Source organism: Polypterus senegalus, chromosome 4 (assembly GCF_016835505.1).
Source record: "Polypterus senegalus isolate Bchr_013 chromosome 4, ASM1683550v1, whole genome shotgun sequence".
NCBI classification, from domain to species: Eukaryota; Metazoa; Chordata; class Cladistia; order Polypteriformes; family Polypteridae; genus Polypterus; species Polypterus senegalus.
This window is the reverse complement of record NC_053157.1, coordinates 19,544,864-19,570,222: the sequence shown is the minus strand read 5'-3', so window position 1 is coordinate 19,570,222 and position 25,359 is coordinate 19,544,864. Positions and strand designations below refer to the sequence as shown.

The 25,359-nt window shown below is 35.9% G+C and overlaps 1 protein-coding gene across 7 annotated transcripts in view; it reads right to left on the bottom strand.

Annotated features, from left to right (window-relative positions):
- The window catches only part of rapgef2 (Rap guanine nucleotide exchange factor (GEF) 2), a 388,985-nt gene that overhangs the window by 282,714 nt on the left and 80,912 nt on the right, over positions 1 to 25,359 (bottom strand). The window lies entirely within an intron of this gene.

Below are 25,359 nucleotides of genomic sequence, written 5' to 3'. Positions count from 1 at the left end.
CTACTTTCTACTAGTGTGCCAAATGATTTAAGTTTAAAAATAAATATGCAAATTGAATTTTACATATTAAGCCTCCTTTCTTTCCTATAACCTCTGGTTGGGTTTTCATAAATGGTTGACTTAAATGTTGATGTAGAATTTTGTATCAGAGCCTCTCTTGGATTACTAACATTAACGGTACTCCATCTATTAGAATGTAACAGCGATATATACAGTATATTGTTATGGAAGTAATGGTAAAGCGCATTGCTTCTACATTCACACAGATGGCACAAAAATAAAGCAAAAATAAATATCAATGCTATCCTAACAAAACAAAACAAAACTACTGAAGTACCCAGCTTTATCAATCTTGCTTCTCGTCCCAGAGTGTAATGACAAGTGTAATGATAACAAGATAAAAATAAATACTTAGAAAAAAACAATACTTTATAACCAGCTGCTGTATTTATTGCAGGTTAAAACTACAGGGTGGTCCAGATCTAATTATGCAGATCCAGATTGTCTGGATGACTTTGATTTATGCGGCGACGATTCCAGTTCGGTGCAAAGACGATTCTTCCTGTCATCAGTTCACACACTTCTTGACGGTCCGGGATTTTTCAGGTGATTTTCTATGTAATAAACCTAAATATTTTAGCGTAATGAAAATTGCATAATTAGATATGGACCACCCTATAGTATAGATAAAGTCTCAGAAATTTTGGCTATCTGGCCTGAAGGGAATACAAGTGGACTGAGACAAAAGGCCATTAACAAGCTGCCATAGCCTGGAATGGAAGGGATAAGTTGGTATTATTTTTGGCACTCCTTCCTCCACTAAGAGGAAAACCTGGGACAGAATGGGTGCGGAACTGGAATTTTGGCTGAATAGGATTAGCATGAAATAGGGAGTCAGCTTTTCCTATTTGTCCAGGAGGCACATGGTAAAAGATACAGACAGAAGTAACAAAGAAACACACTCTCTCTCTCTCTCTGCCAATCTCCATACTTGACAGGACCATCTCTCAGCAAGCCATTCTGCTTGGCTCTAATCAGACAATTAGCTAGCTAAGAAGTTTATGTGCTGCCTGAAACTAAAAATCTAGCACTTTCTGGCTGTATGGCTTACTCAGCCACATGCCATTTGCTTTTGGTTGATGGCAGTAGTTATCATATTAGAGGTTTAAAACTTATTATCTTTAATAAAAAATACATAAAAAGTGTAGCTCTTCTGCTGCCTCTTCTTGTGCTCTTATTTAATTGCCATGAATTACAGATGCGATGAGATGATCTGGCACACTGCTCTTTAGATAGGCTGCAGCTTCAGATGAATGGTTGTATGGAAAAAGAATTACAAATTATATTTACTTGTTTCTGTGCACCTCAAAAATGCAAGTTCACCTACAATGGCAACAAGCTTTGATTCAAGAATCAAATAATAAACAGCCCACGAAGATGTGATTTGTCTTTGAAAGGAACAAAGAGAGTCTTGAATCAACCTAGGCATGTTGCCTGCCTTAATCCTGTTGCTCTCACAATATAAAGCAGTACATATGTAATTATGAGAATTTTGAAAAAGTATGAAAGGTGAAAATGCAAAAAATGTGAAATATTCTTCGGAAAATACATGTTGCTGCTAGTCTTAAAGATTTACTTTTGTGCTTGCCCATACTTTTTAAGTTATGTTACAGGTAGTTTACTAACAAGGCAATGAAGAGAGGAATTAATTGCTTCTGGCTGCTTTGAGAGAAGTGATAAATGCTCAATTATGCACATCAAAGAGCTCCACTATTCTGCTGAAACAAGCAAGAAAGCCTTCACAGTAAAATCTGTGAAGCAGACACCACCTCTTAATTGTGTACGTGGAGCACACAACCTGACAAACACCTGATGAGAGATGATAAATTCAGGAATTTCAGTATTTTAAAGTGGTTTGGAAACAAGCACTTTCACAATAGTATTGTACCCAGGCAGAAGACAATGCACACTCTTCTCAACAATAAAAAATCTTTCTGCTTCACTCACTCGCTTACTCACTCAAATGATGCTGCCTGCACTAACAAGCAAACAGAGCACAAAAACATGCATTTATCCTCTCCTACATTTCTATCTGAATCAACTCATCGTTAAGTCTAGGTAATATTTTTAAAAGCACCAGCTCACTTACTAAACACAAGTCACGTGCAAGTTAATACACAAAGCCATTACCTTTAATTGCTATCAACAATATTTCCTATTTCCTTTAGCACACACAGATTTGCCAGTTTATTTTTTGTTTTAAATGTTTTCTCAAATTTTAGCCTGGCATAATGTTAAAACTTTTATTTTATAAATTCATACTGGACGAAGAATTCCTTCTGCTATACTGGATTACTTAATCCTGTATAAAAGAACCTTAAACCTTTTTAATTATTGTTAGAACAGTCTAAACGAGAACAGACCATTCAGTCCAACAAAGTTTGTCAGTCCTATCCACTTATTTATCCCAAAATAAAATGTCTACAACAATATTTGGCAATCCATTTGTCTTTGGTTCCCTGTGTGAAGAAAAACCTCCAAATGTTTGTGTGAAATTTACAGTACGATTGACAAGTTTCCAACTGTGTCCCCATGTTTTTGATGAACTCATTTAAAGTAACCATCTTGATCCACTGTAATAATTCCCTTCATAATTTTAAAAACTTCAATTATGTCACCTTTTAGGCCCCGTTTTCTTAAATTGTAAAGGCTCAGTTCCTTTAATCTTTCCTCATAATTCATCCCCTGTAGCCCTGGAATCAGCCTACCCTCTCTTCTTTGGACTTTTCCCAGCACTTCTACATCCTTTGTGTAACCTGGAGACCAAAACTGCACATAGTACTCCAGGTGATGTCTAACCAATATATTATAAAGCTTGAGCAGAAATTCCTTGGACTTGTACTCCAAACACTGTGCTGTTAATAGCCACTAAACACTGCCTAGCACTTGATGGTGATGCCACACGCTAGAAACTCCACCACAGACAATATCCTGGGCACCTTGTAGTTATGACCGAACACAACTAGTGATAGTGAAAGATACAGACAAGTAAATAAGGTGTAAAAACTGTTCTTTTACTTTCAGCAAGTGCCAAAACAAAATAATGCAGTTTAGTGTCATTTAATACTTGCAATGACACACAAAAAAGTGAAAGAATACTACTTACATAAACACAACTGTACCCCAAAAAAAGATATGCAGTGAAAGAAATATAAAAAAAAAACAATCAAACATAAATGGTTTCCTTCTTTCGAGGGTAAGTTAGCAGTTGTGGAAGGTAATCCAAAACGAAACCAAAAAAACAAATAAAAACTCAAATGCTCACCACCTCTTCCTAACAGTCCACCACTATTCCCACTAAATAGGAGATGAAATCCACACCGCGTACTGTTCTCTATTAAAAGATCAAAAGGCAACCCCTATAGTATTCTTGGGAATTTTTTATGTGCACAGTGTTTACAGGACTAATTCTCTCAGATGCTTAGTAAATGTCTCCAATTAGAATTTATATAAGAAACCTCTGTGCCTATATATTCAGCCTTGCATGTGAATTTCCCCGTCTATTCCCTGGTGACATTCTAAACCCCCTTGGGCTCTTTCTGCCAGCAATTAATCCCACAGCAACTCTCCTTTCTCCTGTAGTTGCAGACAACCACAGGGATGTCGCTCCCATGTACCTTGGAGAGATATGGACACTTGTAAGCCTCTAAAGAAGGCACACACTCTGGGCGAACCTCTGTTGAAAAGTTTCTTCATGCCACAACAGGGCAATTTCTAAATGGTGTGCCCCTCCACACTATTCCATTTAAATACCAAGTAAGTGCACACTTACTATATAAAATATTTCAGTGGTTATAAATTGTAATAAAACTGAAATTTATCCTGATTACTAAAGGTTGACACAACCCATCACAATTCTATATATTCAAACATAAAGTATTTTCCATTGGCTTTAATACAGGTTTCAGTGTGACCTAATCATCAAGCCCATTAACATGCAATTGTCATAACAGACACACCATTCTCAAGCCTGCTTAGTCTAATTTACGGTTGTAGAATAATGGAGTCTGTCCCACCAGCACTGGGCATAAGACAACAACCAATCCTGGAAGAGACACCAGTCCATTACATTCCAGGACCTAATCATGCAAACACACACAGCCAAATAAAAAAATGTACTAAACAATTTGCTTTGCAAAACACGATACAGATTTCAAGTTAATTAAGAATAAAAAAACACATTTATTTACCTTTTCCTTAGGCTCACAGTTAATTATTAACATACTTCAGGCAAAGAAAAGCTATGGTTGCTTTGCATTTAAACAAACAAAAAAAAATATATATATATTTTTTTAAACCAAGTGCTCCGATGATGTATAAGAGTGGCACAATTAAAATGCTTTGCACATCATGTCCACCAAGCAACAAATTATGAACGCATCTCTTCTGTATACACATTGTTCGCATTCATGCAGTTCAGTAAAAGCTGTGTGAATTATGGGTGTTGATCTCAGGTGGAGAAGCAGTGTAACATGTACTACCATGCTGGTCTGCTATCAGTGGTGGCTCTGAGGCTAGGGATCTGAACTGGCAATCGGAAGGTTGCCGTTTCGAATCACGTAAATGCCAAAAGGGACTCTGCTCTATTGGGCCCTTGAGCAAGGCCCTTAACCTGCAATTGCTGAGCGCTTTGAGTAGTGAGAAAAGCACTACATAAATGCAAAGAATTATTATTATTTATCAGATTGACAGGAGGGCACAGCAGAATCTGCTCTTCCAAAGAAAAGGTAAAGGCTGCTTCTTCTCAATGTAGAGGAAATGGTCAAGTTTATCTAGAGCAACATTGCTGAAAATGACTAACAAAAAAAAAAAAAAAAAAAAAACTTTGGTAATAATGTCAAATTTTCCATAGAATCACAAAGTAACATCAGAAGTAATGCATTGCAGAGTAGTAATTTTAAATATTCAAATTGCAAAAGACATTGGAGATCTGTGAACGCTTTACATAAAATAAGCATAAACTTTACAAGAGCAGCTCTTGGCTATGGTATAGCTAGTAAATTTGTAAAATTCACAGATGATATTAAAATTGTAGGAATTGTAGACAATGAGAAGGCAGCTGAAAAAATATCAAAAATACCAGCACAAGCTTCAGAACTGGACGAACATTGGGAAATGCAGTTCAATACAGAAAAGAGTGAAGTGCAATAAGTCAGCAAAATGAGCATCAGTTATGAATAGAAGATGGGAGACACTCTCCTAAAGGAAACAACCTCTGAAAAGGATTTACGGTTTTATGTTGACATGATATTTTTCATCATGAAAACCATATGTAGAAGCTATTAAAAAGGCAAATAAATGTTAGGTTATAACATGAAAACTGTTTAGTATAAATCGGGGGACATTATGCTCAGAATATATAATACACTGATGACACTATATCTGGACTATTATCTGCAGCTGGGTTGGGGCCATTCATGAATTGAATTGAGAATGCATGGTAAATACCAATTCACATCCTGGAATGAATGGAATTGAATTGGATCATTAGGAATAAGAATTGAATTGAAATAAGATCCACGAAATTCTACTTTCTAAGATAATTTTACTTGATCTGCTAGTCTACAGTATATTAAATATTATAAATCACATAAATTATAAACATATAAAAGACGACAGTAATGTATGTTTTAATAATGATGCATGTTCATTTCACAAAACACTGTAATAAATAAAAAATAAAATATGAAATCTGATTGCTTCATTTGCATGTGTCAACTCTGCACATTAATGTCCCTGAAAACATTTTTTTAAATTACATTAAAACAAAGTTTCCTAGAAATTCCATGTAAGGTGAATGTTCATGGTCTTCGAGTATAAATAAAAGTCCATCAGGGTTCATGTTGAAAGTGTGAGACTGAAGATTTGTCTGTGGGTTGGATTAGGAAGATATTGATTGATTTTGGATTGCTCAAACTGCATGTCAGTATCTAGTTATTCGTGTTTTAACAATTGCTGGCAAGATATTTAGGTCGGAGAGATAAAATCTTACTGATGCCAAACTTCAGGAAATGATGACTATTGAATGCAATGACGAGTGAATGTGTGAATGAAATGCATGAATGAACATGACTCATTATTTTGTGCTTTGAGATATATAACATGTGGTAACAGCTGGTAATCATATACTGATATTAACAGTACATTCAGATAATTATGGTCAGTGTCACTGATTATCAGTTGTTACTGGACAGTTCTGTTTTATCTACTTAAATTTCATCAACTGTTTTTTCATACATTACTTGGTATTTGTAAGGCACCATAAATAAAGTTCACATGTATGTCTCTACATTTAATCCCAAAGAAATGCTCATAAATAGCAAAAAATGGAATTTGGCAGAATTTCACTGAATTGAATTCCACTTCCTTAAACTCCAGTCCAATTCAGTTTCCCGTATCTGTTGTTGAATTACAAATCTAATTCAATTTTTTTGTTTGAATTGGAATTGAGTTCATTCCTGAACTGATCCCAAACCTGCAGGTCTGGTCATCACACAACAAAAAAGACATAGCAGCACTTGAAGTGTGCAGAAGAGAGCAAGTAGGTGCATCCGAAGACCTACTCCGACAGGCTCAGACAATTAACACTGTTTAGTTTTGTCCAAAAAAGACTGTGTGGGAACCTAAACCAGGCATTGACAATGTAGATCCAACATAATTCTTTCAACTAAATGGTGAACCACATATTCTAGGACAGTGTTTTCCAACCTCAGTCCTGAAGCACACTGTGGCTGCAAGTTTTTGTTTCAACCAGATTCCTAATCATTGACAACACCTGATAACACTGATCTCATTTAATTAGCTGGTATTATTTTTCTTTTATTCTACACTCAGAAAAGCACAGCAGCATAATTTTTACATTTATAAGACATTTAGAAAAAAATTCTGCTTTTGCTATAGACTCTCTTTTGTTGATTTCATCATATTTCTCTATGCAGTTTTTCCCCTTCGTTGTATCTTATTAATGACAATTGAAAATGAGCAGAACAGACACGCTGGAAAACAATACTGAATAATCAAAGGCTTCAACTACTAAACTACTAAAAGCATCAGACTCACTAATTAGTAAATAATGGATTAAACAAACAATTAGAACACCTAGAAAAGTAGAATGAAAATCAAGATTAAAGTATTGTTAAAAAGAAAAAAATACATTATTCCCATGTAACTGCTTGGTACATTTTTATATATATATATATATATATATATATATATATATATATACATACATACATACATACATACATACACATGCATATACACAAACACACGCAGAGTCGACCCTCGATATACAACCGGCCTGACATGAGAACTTGGTTTACGACCAAAATTTTTGTTTTGAATTACGACCAACATCTTGAGGTACAACCTAAATGCAGTCACATGTATCCGCTTGTGCAATTGTACACAAACAGCCGAGAGCATTCATAAGAGTCAGTCAGACCCCAGATATGTGTGTTTGTAGACATAATTTCGGTCAGTGCAGTGATTCATATAATTTACTTCGATAATTGCTATCAAAATGGCCCCCAAAAAGCAAGAAAAGAAGCTAAGGAAGGAAGAGAAGGTAAAAAAGGTAAAGACAGCAATCACAATCGAAACAAAGAAGGAAATTGTGTAGAAATATGAGAGTCACGTTCATCTGACCAATCTCGCTAATATGTACAGCACGTCGAAATCTACCATTTCGACAATTTCACAAAGAAATGATTTGTATAAGGAAGCTAGTGTTACTAAACGTGTTACTCAAATCTTATGGAAGGGGGCTCTCCTTCCAAACAATAATCACTAAATCAAATTATTATAGTTCTCTTTATATATCACGCTGTCAGTTCAGTACTCTGGTTGTAATACGACAAAGCTGCGAGATGTCCACGGCTTTATTTAATGTTAGCTAAGACCCGACACTTAAAAGTTTCTCGCTACAGCAATTTTAACTCCATTACAAAGTGATCCAAAGTCTCGTTTATACCTCGTGTCTTCTCATTAAACTTGTATCTCGCGAATAAAGTATTCAGCGTTTTTCTTCAGCGCTCTTTGGGAGCTCTTCCTTCTTTTCTACGTACTGCGGTCACAGTCAGTTCACGTGATTATGTGGGAGACATGATGAAGTCACACGCAGCTCCGCCCCCACGGCCATCGAGCTAACGTCCATTAAAGTATATGGAGAAAAATAGGTTCCAGTTATGACCATTACGTGTAGAATTTCCAAATTAAACCTGCCCAACTTTTGTAAGTAAGCTGTAAGGAATGAGCCTGCCAAATTTCAGTCTTCTACCTACATGGGAAGTTGGAGAATTAATGGTCAGTGAGTCAGTGAGTGAGTGAGTCAGTGAGGGCTTTGCCTTTTATTAGTATAGATTTTGGCAATGGGATGTACTCTCCCGGGTTAGGCTCTAGATCCCTGCAATCTTATAACTGGATCAAGTGGCTTAAGCACACTCTTTTCTTAATGAACACAACACTGATAAGTTGGATCTTCAGAAAGATGGTAGGACTTCACATAAAAGTAATATTAACCAGAATGTTTATAGTTTATGAATACATACTTGATTGTTACTTTGAGGGACAGCATGGAGATACAAATGTTTTCTGATGGCTTTAAATTCCTAGGTTAATTCCAAGCGAAGGTACTCTGTGTGTGTGGAGTTTGCACACTTTCCATTTCTCACATATCAGACACCTACACTTAATTGACATTATACACAAGTATAGGTTTGTGCAAAAACCAGCCCTTCAAAAGAATAAAACCCTGTCCCAGAAAGGGTCCCTATCTTGCAGTAAGAGCTGCTGGCATAGGCGGAGTTTGGATTTTACATGATAGAAAACGCAAAGACTGCAGACATAGAGTGATAAGTTTGAAGAACTACAGCCAGAAAGAAAAAGAAACCACAGAGAAATAAAACACTTTAATGACTTTACAGATCATAAAAATGAGGAAGCTGTGAGTTTCACATCAGTTGTTTCACATTGAAAGTCCTGCTTAGTCTGTACATATAAAGGGTGGTCAGGTTTAGCAGCAGCAAAGAAAATTTAGAAACAATTTCAACATTTCACAATATTTGCTCCTCACTGCTGAAAACTCTAGTGAGAGAAGAAGGCCCAACAAAACAACAGCAGATGTGTAAATGTCGTCTTTGATTCTTCTGGTTCCTTATATTTTATTGATTTATACTGCGATTCAGAAAGATGCCACTAAAGACCCATTTTACAAGCCACAGCACAAATTGCTGCAACATTCTATTAAAAATGCGTTAATGTAAGTTTTTTTCCTGGGTGATAAATTGATAAATATCAAAAATGGTTTAACCTGATCCAGGGCTAGAGAAAAACAAATTTGGGACAGCCAAATTAGCCCTCATCTCTGAGAGGCTGCTACCATCTGACAGTTGTCTGGTTTCAATTGACTGACATGCACTGTACAAGACAAAGCTTTTCAGTTATAACTCAAAAACACCAATTAAAAATAGAGATTCCCATATCCCAAAAGAAAACATACCAAATACTACTCATTATATACTGTATAGCATGCAAATTAATTATGATAATGCTTCTGCCCTTTTTTGTCACTTTAACAAATGACATTGGTCAGCAAATAAAATAAAGTATACATTTTTGTGTTGGGCATCACAGAGGACAGCACTGCTGCATTACGCATCCCAGAGTGGGTTATGGTTATTGTGTGTGATGACACTACGTGTTACTCGAGCACCTCAGTTGTCCTCCCACACCTACAGAGGCCTACATGTGATGATTCTAAGGCTATGTCCACAACCACTAGGTTTTGATTTAATATCATTGCTTTCACCTCATTCATGAAAGTATCTCTGTCCACAATAAAATGACCAAAAATACATATGACAGTAGATGTTCACCTAAACCAAGCACATGTGCATTGGTGGAAAAATCCTTGAAGTGATGGTAATGTCGACAGCCAAGGGGTTTATTGAAAACCTGTAGTGAAGGGTACATTGTTTGCATTTTGCCTATGTATACAGCATTCAAACTGTATAAAATATCATTTAGATGCACACAGGCAAACAACACAACAAGTGCCATGGAAAGCAGCTCTTCAATGTTGGCTATGTTGGAAAAAGTTTTTCTTCCATTAATGGTAACCAGTCAGGAAATGAAACTTAGAAATGAGCAAGATCCAATTAGGGAGAGCTACAGAAGAAGCACAAATATATCAGAGCCCAATTAGAGTCTGTGTTGTTAAAAGTCTATGTTTTTGTTCAATCACAATAAGGTGCCAAGCTGGCATTATTAGAAGTATACAGCTGTGAAGAGGGTTTTCAAAAGTAGGGTAGTGTGGACAAAAGGTGAAAATGGAAACTGATGTCTACGTTTATAAACCAAAATATAAGAGAATGGACAAAGCCCAAATTGGCCTTGGTGGTGTGTGCATGTGTGTGTACAAGTGGGCACTGTAATGGACTGCTGCCTCATCCAGGGATGGTTCTTACATTACACTAATGCTTTACAGGAGTCCGCAAACAGCCAATTGCAATCCTGGATTATGACATTTTCAGAATGTACTGTATTTAGAAGGTCGTAAACAGGTTTTCTATGCTCTAACTGCGAAAATATTCGATTTATAAATAAAGAATCCTACTTCGCGGAAATTCATTTATCGCGGCAGAGTCTGGAACGGATTAACCGCGATAAACGAGGGTTGACTGTATTGCTATATGTTTCCTCTCAAAACAAAAAAAAAACAGTTAAAGTAACAACACTTAAGTGTATGAGATGTCTTCCACAAAATGGAATTTGATCACCCTATAAACAGTTTTTAGTAAAGTGAAAAAATCCAAAAATGAATTGAAATGATTAAATGAAACAGCTATAGTAAAAACAGAGCATGCTATATTCAATTTGTTAATGAACCAACATTATGACAGCATTCAAATATAATTCATCTTAAAATTAGTTTTAACTATTTGTTTTTTAATATCATCTCTCAGGCACTCTTTATATTAAGCACACCTGCTACTTTGAAAAAAAAACTGCTATTTGGATTAAGGCGTGTTGTTATCCTTACAAAGGCCAGTATTCCCAGCTCAGCTCTAAGGAGTGGCTATGTCCTCTCTTCAGCCACTTCTTTATGGTTCATTTTCACTGCAGTTGCAAGCTGCAATCTACCCACAGAGGAAATGCAAAAATGCTGAACAAGAAAACTGCACCCATCCTCTTAAGTGGCAGCTACAAATACATCCTCCCCCAGTCGAACACTCAGCTTTGTAACCCTGCCCGCAAATGAATCCCTAGGAGACGACAGAACAACAATAGGGCTTTGAGACAGTGCACATTACAATCATTATAATCATAAAGGTTCTGGTGTTTCAAACCCTATATAAATTTTTTCATATTATGATGTTTTGAAAACAACATACTAATCCTACACAGAAAAAAGCTCATGCTAAACTTCATTTACATCATCAGTTCACTTCAAAGCCCCATATATTTTTACCATCAGCAAAGTAAGGTCATTTGCCTATAATGGCTATAAGTAAACCCATTTAGATAAATGAAGAGCAGCTGTTCCAGTTCTGACCTCTATGAGACCCCACATGTAACGCCAAATTGAATCTATCATTGTATTTGCTTAGGCAGTGAGGCAAATCAGTATCCATGTTTATTACCCACAATGGATATTTGCTGCATGCCGCTAAAGAGATGTAAAATATAACTAACATTGAACATACTTTAAGCCATGTCATTTTCAAATACTTGAACTTTGGCTAAATATGTTAAAAAAAGGTTTATTCATTCATTCACTTCACTGTGAGTCACAGAATGAAGGAGCCTTCCCCACCAGAAATAGAATAAAAGCAGATTTAAATCCTATACCGGTCCAAGTGGAGGGATACAACTACATAACAACAGTGTCCATGAAAACAGGCCATTCACCCCAAAAAAACCTCACCATTTCCTAGTCACTTAATATTTCTAAACTATTGTCACTAATAATATCCTAAAGATGATCTTTTCATCTATGCTATGAAGTCACATAGTCTGAGTATCTATAATTCTCAAACTGAAGAAATAATTCCTAACATGCATCCATCCATTTTCTAGACCCATTTTATCCTGAGCAAGGTCTCAAGGCAGTGGCAGCCCATTTTGGTGCTCATAGGGTGCAAGGCAGAAACATCCCTGGACAGGGAAGACAGTCCATTGTAGGGTGAATACACACAGCTCAATTTTACGTCGCCAATCCACCAATCTTGCACGTCTCTTCTGTAGAAGGAAACCACAGTGAAACTCACAGACACAGGGAGAACGTGTAAACTCTTTTCTCCTAACATTGCTGCAAAATTTATCTTTAACTGACTTCCACCTTCATCACTGTTGAAAAAAAATAAATACAGTATCCTCCTCATTACTTTCATCAAATTTTAAACATTTCTATCATGTCACACATTTGTTATCACTTGGTTAAGTTGTAAATGTTTCATATAGCTCAAAATCTGAGGCTGCACCGATACGCCATGAAAATTTATGGGGTTGGCATTTGTAAAGCAGTGTGGCATAGTAAGCAGGCAGTGGGGCATAGTGGTTAAGGGCTTTGGACTTCAAACCCTGAGGCTGTGGGTACAAGTGCCAATACTGACACTGTGTGTTACCATAAGCAAGTCACTGCCTGTGCTCCAATTGGAATAACAAAAGGAATGTAACAAATTGTATTTTGAATGTTGTAACTCACCTTGGATAAAGGTGTCAGCCAAATAACTACAATGTAATGTACTGTACTGTAATGTAATGATGTCACACCCACCCACTTCAGACGTTTAATGTGTGTTCCTATGCATAGTTTTGAGAGAAATGTATGCTCAGTGTTGATGTACTGTTCAATACACACAAAAAACAAAGGATAAACACTGATCCAAACACATTTTTACTGACCTAATTATTACTTTTCATTTTGACAACTCAGACCTGGACATCAAAGGTGAGGCCAAATTATGCAACTGAGAACTGGATGGACATTCCATGTGAAATTAAGCACTAGGATTCCCTTATTTCTCATGTTTTCAATTGCATATAAATGTAACACAAGTCTAGGAGCTCTTCAATGGACTTTTGCAGCAATGTTATGAACACCACAACTGCAAACGACGCTTCAAGATTAATGCTCCTTATTTGTTTATGAAACAATCACAAATTGAGTCCTGTTTTTGAGTAAGGATGATGGACATACAAAATATATTAAATAAATACATAAAAAAAATGAATTGGGTTCAAGGCCAAATATGGTTTGAAACAAAAACAAGCAGAAACACCAGAAAGCAAGAGGCTCAGCTTGGGGCCAACATTGTTTGCTGTTATCACTAACAAGCTGGACCTTACACCCTGCTTTAAGGTCACAGATTCAGACTCTGAGCAAGTATGATCATCCATCAATTTTGAGAATCTACTTAATCCAATTTTAGGCTGGCAGGCAGGAGCACACTAAAGGAACTACTAACTGCAGAGCACATAATATGATTCAAAGCAAGCCAGTTTGGAATCAGCAATTAATCTAGCATAGACATTGTTGGGATATGGGAAGGACAACTGTGCTAACTCAGAGAAGCTGCTAACTCCACAAAGAGAAGGATCAGGCCAATAAAGGCAGGAACAGAGACAAGCTAAAGGTAAAAGAATAGAGGAAGGCGTAGACTAAAATCATTTAAACAATGATCTGAAGTGATTTCATTAATGGAATTATCTAAACTAGCAGCATGATTCAAAAAAAAAGTGTATAGAACCTCCAATCTTGCTTGCGTAAAGAGTAGCTGTCATATAATGATTTTGTTATTAATTTTTGAATAGATGTCCTTATGTTTTATATAGATCTTTTGTAGCATTGGGCTTTTTAACACAAAGAATGAAAATTGGGTATTAGCTTTTGAAATAAGTAAGTAATGTGTTAAAAGTTACGGACTCTATTTTGTTTCTTCTAGGATGTGGCCATTTTGTGAGTCACATCATTAGAATACAAGTCCCGTATGCCAGGGTGTGGCCTTATAGGTTCTGACTTGATTTAGTTTATGTGACAGGTTAAAAGGTCAGCTCTGGCATTCATTGCCTATCCGATTTGCAGAAAGAAACTACTTTTCATTAGCGACTCTCTGTTTAATCGTTTCCCTGGCTACTGATCTTTTGGCTCTGACATTTTGAATACGATTTTCAAATTGCATTTTGGTCATTATGACAGTATCTTTATCTTTCCAGTCATGACTTTGCTTCATCTTTCAACTAAATTTAATCACCTTGTTGTATTCAACAGCTCTTTAAAGTCGTCAGCTCTCAACCACTAGCAGAACAGCATCTAGCAGACTCCATCTCCCATCCCCTTGTGCGGTATTTTTACCCCCAGTCCATGCCTATTACTTGGAGGTCTTGTGAGTTAGTGCTGCACCAGGTAACTGCAGGTAAATGTAAGAATTGTGCTCAGCAAAGTGTGGTTCTCCCTCTTGTTACTCAGTGTTTTTTGTAGGATTCTTGCTAGTAAGCCCTCATATACACCAGAGGCATTTATACTAAAGAATATCTTTAAACAGTGTATTATTTGGAAAGGCTTTTTCCATGTTTCGCTGTTGGTGAACATAAATGACTGAATGTTTGTCTTGGCTGTAATGAATTTCATTGAACAATCTGAACATAATCACTAGGGGACAGCTGCCTTGACAATTCCAGAGTTAATGTCACCTTTTGTGCCTTAATTGTTTACCTATACTATCCAAGTATGTGAAATGGTTATTGTTTTTCAATATGTTGGTTTCCACATGTGTTGACTATTTGTAATGGCAACTGATTTTAGGCTTTGTTTGCTTAAGTGAAGATCCACCTTTGAAGCACGCTTGCTTAGGTTTTGAGTCATCACTTGCATTGTCCTCCTAAAATCTGCCAACAAAGCAATGTCATCAGCTTTGGCTTCCACATCTATATAAATACAACTGCGACCCAGCAAGATTATTTACCCATCAATTCATCCATTTACAGAAGCTGCTTAATCTTATTTTAGGGTACATGTAACACTAATCCAATTTAGATATGCATCTTTGGGATATCCTGGAGTGGTAAGATCATATATTTGCACATACGCTTTTTTTTTTTTTTTAAACTAAAAGTTTTGAAGTCGATGGATTCCAAGCAGGGTCAAAATAACTAATCCCATTTTATTACTCCAGTGCACATAGCCTCAGGAAACCCAATTATCTTCCCTTAATTTCTTAATGAGAGTGCAGAGTAAGAGTAGTTAAGTAGCCATGCCTTTCCTCTTGTAGTGTCTTAGCCACTTTATGCAAAGGTAATTGTATCTTATCCATGGAAGGGGATTTGTCGTTGTCAAGGACAACCGAGGAGGAAGCCACACTCCAACTGTGGCTTTAATTGGTTTTAATATTTCAAGACCACCGAAAATCACCTCTTCCAAAAAACCAGTCAGAGCATATATTGTTTTTCCTTTTGAGGACAAAGATATGCAAGTGATCTACCACTCAAGGGGAATTCAGGCACAATGAATGAATGAATGAACAGAACACCTTCCACTTAATAAATCACACTTTTGCGCAACAGCCAGTAGTGATGGTGACTACTGTAGCCTACATTCTGCCCTCATGTCAAGGAGAACAATATGTGAACTCCATAGTGGATCCTCACAATGTAAAGGGCAAGCAAAGAAATACATTCTAGCATTATATCTCAAAAGTTCTGACAGACATTATTTTAATAAGTAAAATATCTTTGTTAGCAATGACTCGTAATCATTTTTATGAAAGTGCTCAATTGTAAATATGAGTACTGTATACTCCACTGTTTTAACACATTTTATAACATAGGAAACATGATGACGCTAGGACAGGCTTGTGGATCTGAATTAGATTAAGCAAGTGTCAGAATGTTATGTTACTGAATTCCCTGTGTCATAAATATGACATTTCTGTGTCATTTGAATGCAACCAAACTTTTATCAAAGAGCAACAGAAATGTTCATTATAAATGTAAGCTAAGTGTAACTATTGTGTTTATCTTACTAACAAAAGGAGTGCAACTCTTTTATTTCTCTTACTAACAGTTGTGAATGAACATTATTTGTGTACTTGATTTTCCACTTGTAACGTATGTCTTCTAAGAACATACAGGGTTAACCAAAAAGTATTCTCAGTATTGTTTTATTGTTTTTTTTAATACTGTGCATCACAGTATTAGTCGTGCAATTGAGGGCTTTGTTCATCTAACTTCTGCAACAGAGGACCAAACTGGTCTGGTTAACTGCTGCTTTGATATACTGTTACTAAAATAGACCACCTTCCTTCTTAAATGCACCAAAGACCACCAACATGCTCTTTGTACTTTTCTATGTGTTGAAGGTGTATCAGGAGCACAAGTCCAATGTCATCTTTCAGCACAGCATGTTTGCCTCAGTAAAGAGGATACAAATGGATTGAGTATTTTAAGGATTAGGGCATAAATGTCATCAATGAAGAATGATCAGGTCATCAATCAACATTGATTACTGCAGACTATATAAACATGCCTGTGATATGGTTCTGGCAAACAGGCATGTGACCATTAAAATAACTGTGTTAATAACCAATGTTAAAATATGATACTTAAGCAAATTCTGTAAACATTTCTATCAATACAGACTACCGCAAATTATGAAAAAATGCTTTACAAAGATTTGAGTTTACAAATTTGCTCATTCAATACCCTTTTTTCATCATATGACCCATCACAGATCTAAAATGGCAGCACTGAAGACCAATTAAAATGGCGTGGAAAGAGAAAAAAAATACTTCAAGTTTTAATGGTGGCTTGCAGAAATAAAAGAGCATTATAATTTAATTACAGGAAAAAAAACAGAAAGGACAAAACATCGTTCCAGATGAGAACAGAAAAAAAAAATGCCTATCATAACCATGATGGAGGCTTTCTCACATGTCTTCCTGAGCATCACTTTCAGCATCATGTCTCACAATCAGACGCTAAAAAGGTTGAAGAAGAAGAAAAAAAAAACAAGAAAGCTTCAAAGGCCTTACTTTAAATATGAAACTCTAAAAAAGCGTGCACTCACAGCTTTATTAAACAGTGTTTAATGAAGGTAAATGTCTTATTAAGGTTTGCGTGCATGACTAATATTATTAAAGTAACTTTGTCAGATGTAGTGTATTTTGGTGTTTTATGGGGGAATTTTTTGGTGACAGTAAATTTCAAATAATTAATTTAGAAAGGGGGTTAAGCAAACTTGGGCCTATTCCACTAGAAAACATAAGCCAGAGTGCCATTCGATCAAAGCGAAAAACAAAATCAAATCACATACATACATACATACTGTACATATTCAGTAACCTTCATTGAAGCCTTCACCAATGGTCCTTAGGTGAATATGCATTACCCCTTAGTTTACTACAACTCTCTTTTCAAGTTAAATGAACAGGTAAAATGTCTCTTTGGCACTATGGATACATGTTATGGTTATACAATATCAGTATACTGCATCTGAAATAATTTAAATTTACATCTTAATACTGTGTTAACATTCTTAAATAATGAAAAGCTCTAATTTGCATAGATAGCCTCTCTCCAGTGTAAAACTGCAGCAACTCTGTAAGTTGCTGATTTGCAGATTTTGTATGGAGTCAGGACATTTATCACAACAAAGCTCTATACATTTTGACATTTGTGTTATTTTAACCAGACTCAACCTTGCATGCATATCCTACTCTACACAGAATGCAGCAGGTTTAAAAATTAATTAAAGACACTAATGGCAGTACTTTTTGAAAGTATCGTGTTCAATTTACTGCTACAGCTAAGAAAAAGATCCATATATCTTTGTAAAACAAGAGAATAAGCATGGCTCAAACATACTTAGCACTTGTAGTTATACATTTCAGTAAAACAACATATTGAAGACCAGGATGGAGGCAGAATTATGAGAGGCTCACTTGAATGTTTTGTGGGAAAAAGGTATATGGCCATCTGCAACAACCTTTCACTGCACTCTAACCGCCTATTGGTTACAGAGAATATGTTGTGTGGTAAGGTATCTGATCAGATAAATGAGGCAGGAGGTGCACTCCTTCAAGATGTGGCAAATGGCAACACCATTCACAAGTGAACAAAAGAAGCACATTTCTAAAGATATTACGTATATGTGATGTTTCCACTTCGTACATAGTCTTCAAAGTAGACACCAATGATCACATATTGATAATCTGAACCCAACCTTTTTTTTTTTGGTTCTTTATTTCGCCTTATACAATTTCTTTTATTAGGAATTTGTTAGTTTTTGCATACCCCTTGGGGTCAGAGCACAGGGTCAGCCATTGTGCAGCGCCCCTGGAGCAATTGCAGGTTAAGGGCCTTGCTCAAGGGCCCAGCAGAGTAGGATCTGTTTTTGGCAGTGACAGGGATTCGAACCAGCAACCTTCGGGATACCAGCACAGATCCTTAGCCTCAGAGCCACCACTCTGCCCCTTTGTGCATATCAATGCTAACTTGAAACAAGACTAATACTAGAACTTAAGACAGTAGGAATAACCTAATGGACTGCAAGACTAAATCAAGTACTGCTCACTGAATATGAACTGACAGATACAACATAAGAACAATGTAGCCATAGCCAAAGATACTGATAGCAACTCTGTTTGATTCCTTCTACAGGTCTTTATTTATGTTTAGCTATCAATATTAAAAAAAGGAGCAAGTGTAAAGAAACTCCATCAATCCATTTTCTAAGCCTGCTTTAGAAGAACACAGCAAATGGGCAACACATATATATATATAGACGTCCAAGGCTCGATCCAAGTAAGGGGAAGCAAAGGTGCGTACACCTGATGAGCCCCAATTAGGGTGAAACACATGTCACTGGCACCCAAATAATCAAATTGCGATCAGACCTACGGAGATATACTATATATATATATATATATATATATATATATATATATATATATATATATATATATATATATACAGTATATATACAGGGTCACGGGGGTCTGCTGGAGCCAATCCCAGCCAACACAGGGTAAAAGGCAGGAAACAAATCCCAGGTGGGGCGCCAGCCCACCGCAGTATAATATACATATATATCACATATACATAAATATATCAAAAATATACATAATGTATATATCACATATACATATTTATATATGATTAGATTATACAATGAGATTTTTTTCAAATAAGGAAGACATAAGTTTTGAGGCAAGGTTTTAAGTTTTTGAGATCACCTGTGGCAGTATGTTACCTGTTGATTACAATGTGCAAGTAAGAATGTCAATGTACTCTGTACACATGATAATAACAATGCCATAAATATGGCATAAAGTTAAAATTACTTAATTATAAACTTACAGTAATTATAAAGTAATTTTTTTTACAAAATTTTATAACCTTTGTTCAATTTTGCATTTATTGCAAAGTGCATTTTGTTGTGTAGTGCTTTATTAACAATACTTCTTACACTTATTATTGGATTATTGGAAGTGAAAGGAGAGAAGTGGAATAAACACAATCCATTGCTGGCTAATTAACAGGAAGTCAATGTGTCACTTATGAATTTTGTGAAAATGGTTAATTAACATATGTCATTGGGATCCCGGAGGAAACGCACAGATAAGGGCAGAAAGTACAATGTTCACTTAGCATGCAGGGCTGAGGTTTAAATGCAGAGTCCAAGTCCTGTGAAGTAGTAATACTAATCATTGTGACCCTGTGAATTCCAAATATTGCACAGGCAGTAAGGCATACTGAATAAGGATCTGGACTTTAAACTACAAGGCATTGGGTTCAATTTCCCCCTTCACCTCACCATATGAGTCCAAGCATGTCACTTAAAAATTTATGGTCATTTTTTTTTAAAGCACATGGGAGTAGTTACACTATGTATAGTACCTATATTTTTAAAATGTCTCAGAATGGTGCTTATCTGAGAAGGTGCCACATAAACTAGAGGATTGCAAATATTCAAGAAAAACTATGACAGTTCAGTAAATGGATAGACAGCTTAGAAGGCATAACAATTCAGTTTTTTAAAATAAAGCAAAGGAAAACAAAGGCATGTATCCATCTACAGTATTTCTGAACAAAGTATTTCCAGTACAGGGCTGTAGTTAGCTTACTGCACAAAAAAAGGCAGATTGGTCTTGAGTACTATTAAAGATTCTGTGTTTGATTTAAGAGAATTGAGAGGGCCTGTTTTCTCTAGCTCACCAAATCAGGTGACTTAATCCACACAGACATCAAAAGACACAAAAGAAAACTGCTGTACTCATCCATAAAGAGTTAAATGGTCTACACTAAACAAGTAGGATATTATACTCGTGACTTCTGAAGCAGACAAGACAAATGAACTCTGTATTACACTGGGCCTCTCTCTGTGTTAAGTTACACCGGAAACAATACATAATTAATTTCTACACGCACTTCAGTCTAGTAGCCAAGCCAACAAAAAGGGACCATGAAATAAAAAAACAAAAATTCTGTATCTTGGTCTTTTACAATTAAAAAAAGCAGATACTGCCATTTCAGTTACATGGTCTGATGAATCTGTTATCTGAAATGGAGCCACACTTGGTCAGTGGCCAAGAAACAAAAATAAAACCTTCTTAAAATATCACAATGTTTAAGTCCGTATTTCCTCAGGACTCGACCACCAGCTGCATAAAGCCACTACTGTAGAACAGGATTTGTTCCGAGTGCACTTTATCAGGCCTTACAGTAAAAAAAAGAATAAAATGGTGAATACAACAAATTGTCTAAATTTGTACTGTATGTATTTAAAAAAAAAACCCAATGCAAACCCCAATGGCCTATGTGAAAAATTTCTCCCTTGAATTTAATCAATGACTACAACACATTTAGAAGCAATAACAGGAACATGATTATTTCCTGTAGGTATTGATCCATCTTTCACAAAGCAGTGAAAGAATCTTGGCCCATATTTAATTGCTAAAATACTTCAGCGACAATTGTGAGATTTCAAGCACACACTGTCCCAAAAGCTGTGCTTGCAGTTCAATGGCAATGGCTGTATTTCAATCTGAGTTCACATACAGATGGACTGACACCCTCCCCAAGACCCTAAAGATACTAAGTCGATTCGCTAACAGCTTCAGCAATGGTAAGTCAACCTGGTCTTAATGAAGCAAGGAATTTCCAGACTACGACAATACCACCATTATATTTATCCTGTAGAATACACTGTTACCTTTTCTCCAGATTAGAGTTTTCAAAAGAATCCAAATATCTCAGTATAGATCGTAACTTTTTCAAGATTACTTCAATGCTCATTTTTTATGTTATCACTTCTACATCCTACATTATCTATTACTTTCAGTTCGCTCTCAAATTTCAATTTCTTAGTATCGTATCGAAGTTTGAAATTTTAGCTTTGTGACAACCCCAACCTAGACATCCTCTGGCTCGAGTTACAGTACTTGAGTCATATACAGAACATTGTAACAGAGCTCAATTACAGTCCTAGATTGCTGCTGAGTGTGCCAATTTTTGTTGCAACCCTACTGCTTAAATTAAATAAATTAATACTCTCCCCAAAAATGAGATTTTTTTTTAAATATTACTTTCCCCATGTGTCTTTTAGTGATGACTGAAAAAAAACTATAATCTCATGCATTCACGGAGAGCAATGATTAAAAAAACCAATGAAATAATACATGCTAATGGTGGCCAAACCTGTGCAATGGCAAATGATATGAAATATATATCCTTGGGGAAAAAAGTATTTCATTACTTGTGTCACATAATGAAATGTGCTATATGTCTATAGAAAAAATAAAGTCTTGCATAATCCACATGTCAGTTATGTAATTTTTTGCTTACAGCATGCAAAACAAATGCATTTTGTGCTAAAATACTGCTAAACAGATACTTCCGGAAATATCAGCGTACACATCATAAAAAGGTAACACAAAGTCCACATGGAACTGACTACTTAAATTGAAGAGAGTACTTCAGAGCAATGAATAAATGGGAAGGGGTCAGATTTGACATGTGGATTATATAACATGAGTAAATTTAGATTTTTTATTTTTTTCAAAAACATTTTTCATATCATTTACCACTGGCTTATATTATATAATAAACTTTTTTTTTTCATTTTTGTTCTCCATGAAAATGCGAGATTAAAAATTGAACTTGGTAATCACTAAAAAAAACACATAAAAAGTATTTTTGGTATTTCTTTAATTAAAAGTCTTTGTGGATAACAGAATTTATTTAATTTCACAGCTAATTCATATTTTCATTCTGCCATTTCATTTCTAGGATATCACCCATATCAGTAGTGGTTCAGAACAGATAAGAATTTGAAAATATTTCACTTTTTTTCCTCCCAAATATTTTATCAAAAATTTACTTTATGATGCACGTACACAGGCATAAAAGGACACAAAGTTGTATGGTGAGGTGTGGTTCTTTGCCATTTACATCACATCATTAACGAGTAGCTAATTAAGAAAACAAGAATCGATTAAAAACAGTCAATATGGCTGTTTAGGACTAGTGGAAGCACTTAAGGACTGAGAACCTCAACACAAAAACAACTAAAATGTAACATAAAAAGGTTGCTTGTGCAAAAGGTGCTACAGCAGCAATAACTGGTTTCTAATTTAGGATGGAGCAAAAACCTGCAGCCAATTCATCCCTTTCAGCACCCCACTCTACAAGATCATTCAGGTGCATTTTGCCACACTTCAGGCAAGTGCTGATCTTCTTACTAGTGAGCATTAGGTATGCCTTTGGTACTCCACCATAGATAACATTTTTGACACGTGTTTTTATGGTGGCTAACTCATAATACCGATGTTAACATACGTCACCAGATCGCAAGATGATGTTCTAGAGCAGGGGTGCCCACACTTTTTCGGCTTGCAAGCTACTTTTAAAATGACCAGTATATACAGGTGCCGGTCATAAAATTAGAATATCATGACAAAGTTGATTTATTTCAGTAATTCCATTCAAAAAGTGAAACTTGTATATTAGATTCATTCATTACACTACTAAATAGCCAATAGCACACCCTACTTATTATTCTTTTAATAGGGAACAATATCCGTTTCACGCTAGAATATTGCATATTTCATTCCTTTTCATACCAATAAACTAAAAGAAACATTACATTTAAACTTCCTGCTGTATACCAGTGTAATCCACAACAAGTCTTCAAAATCCATTATGAAAAACATGCAGCAATGCAGGAAATCAAACATATGCTCTTATCATGTGCATTATTGGGGTATACAGCGGTATTTGATTCTGCGTGTGTGTTCTTTTGCTTAAAAAAAAACTCATAATAGCATGAAGTCCTGAGGACAGAACAGTGGCACAATGTCCGATTTCTAGCCTGGCATGTATTCGCGTGAAGCCCAAGTCTGTGAGGGTTTTCCACAGGCCCTCTCGTTTTCTCCCTCATCCCATAGTTGAGCAAACACATCTAGGCCAGATATTGCACCTTCATCCCAGTGGCAGGAGTTTTATTTTATTTTTTCTTTATCTGGTTACTCTGGCGTATTCTCCTACCAAAAACATGAACATTAGATTGTTTGCGAGTTGTACATTGGCCCAGTGTGGATGCATCCGAGACAGTAGTACCCTGGAATGGATAGGAACTGCATCCAGGTTTGGACTTAATCATGCATCTAATGTTACTTGGGTCAGTGTCCAGTACGCTGATAACATGTGGTTACAGAAAATGGATAAATATGATCTGCTCACTACAAATGACAAAAGCTCTTTAAAACCAAAATCAAACAAAAGATCCAGGTGGACAACATAAAAAACAGCATTAGAAACATTTTGAGGTGAACAAAAGGCCATTCAGCCCAATGAAGTTCATCAATTCTATCAACCAAACTTCTCCAAAATAACATCATGTTAAGTTTTGAAGGTTTCTAAAAGTGACATTTGATCTCAGGTATTTATGCTTAACTGCTGTACTTATATAAACAAGCTTCACAAGGATGTGCTTCTGCTAATAAACAAAAGGCCCAAAAACTGATTGCCAATACATACTCTAAGCATTTATATGCTAAGCAAATATTTCAAGGTTACACTTGAGAAAAAATGGAAAACCTTCTAAAAAACAAATTTAGTTGCCTAAAAACTCTCCTAATCTTTCTCAGCTTTTTTGAGATGTTTAAGGGAGACATGCCAGCTCCTAGTCTTATGTAAGATCTGTGTTGATGTGTGTTATGTATTTTCTGTATTCATTTGTGTTCCCACATAAAAGTGATGAATGATGCTACTTCAAATACAGGTAGCAAAACTAGGTCACTGAGCAAGAAGAAACATTCATGTAAAAACCAAAAATAAAAACCAACTAGCCTGCTGAAAAACTTTGGAATAAAGACTCAAAGAGGAGTCTTGTTTACTATACATTTATTACACATTTCTTGATAGACACTTTCATTGTATCTACTGACCCAAAAGTGTTTTAGTGTCAATCCAGTACGCTACAGAAACCAATCACAAAAGATAGCCTAGCTCTTTTTGATGGCTTCAATGTCAAAGTACTCCAGAAAAGCACATACATATTTTGCTTACGCATCTGACAGTCTCAGCTACACGTTTCTAATAATGGTGATAATGATAAAGACAAGGGAGGTGACATTTTCTAGGGTGTTCTACTGATGTCTAAGATGAAAACTACCTGTTGGTCTGTTAGACCTAACTCAAACTAGTATTTAAAGAACCTGTATAGGCCATACGAAACATAAATAAATACTAGGGATCCGCTGAAAGCCAAATAAGTAAAAAATGTTTCTCCCAAAAGTAGGACACCGATTCCACTACCTGCCTGTTCTGTTTAAAACCCCCTGTTCTATATGGATAAAGTGAGGCATCACACCACATTGCATTTTGGGGCATTGTTTACAAAGAACAACAGATTACATCTTGCCTGAATTGCCTCAAAAGCTTGCATATGGTAATCTTTCTAGTTAGCCAATAAAAGGTGTCATTTTGCTTAACTTCACACTACAAAGAACAACAAGTAACAGTGATTGAGAGAAACCATAAAAATAAAGAAAGGCAAACATAAGGAAAAGGGATTACACCAGGACAAATGGGGAGCAAAGCAATGCTATTTAAACAAACAAAGCTTAACAATGTGGATACATACACTTGCAGGCCAAGGAAAGTACAAAGCAACAAAGAGAAGCTAACTTCACTCACATTTTGTTGCCGTTATATTTATTTAAAGTTCATTTTATTAATGACTTCTCAGGATTTTTACATCATCATACAGGTTTAAAAAATAATTCACTGAGAAACATG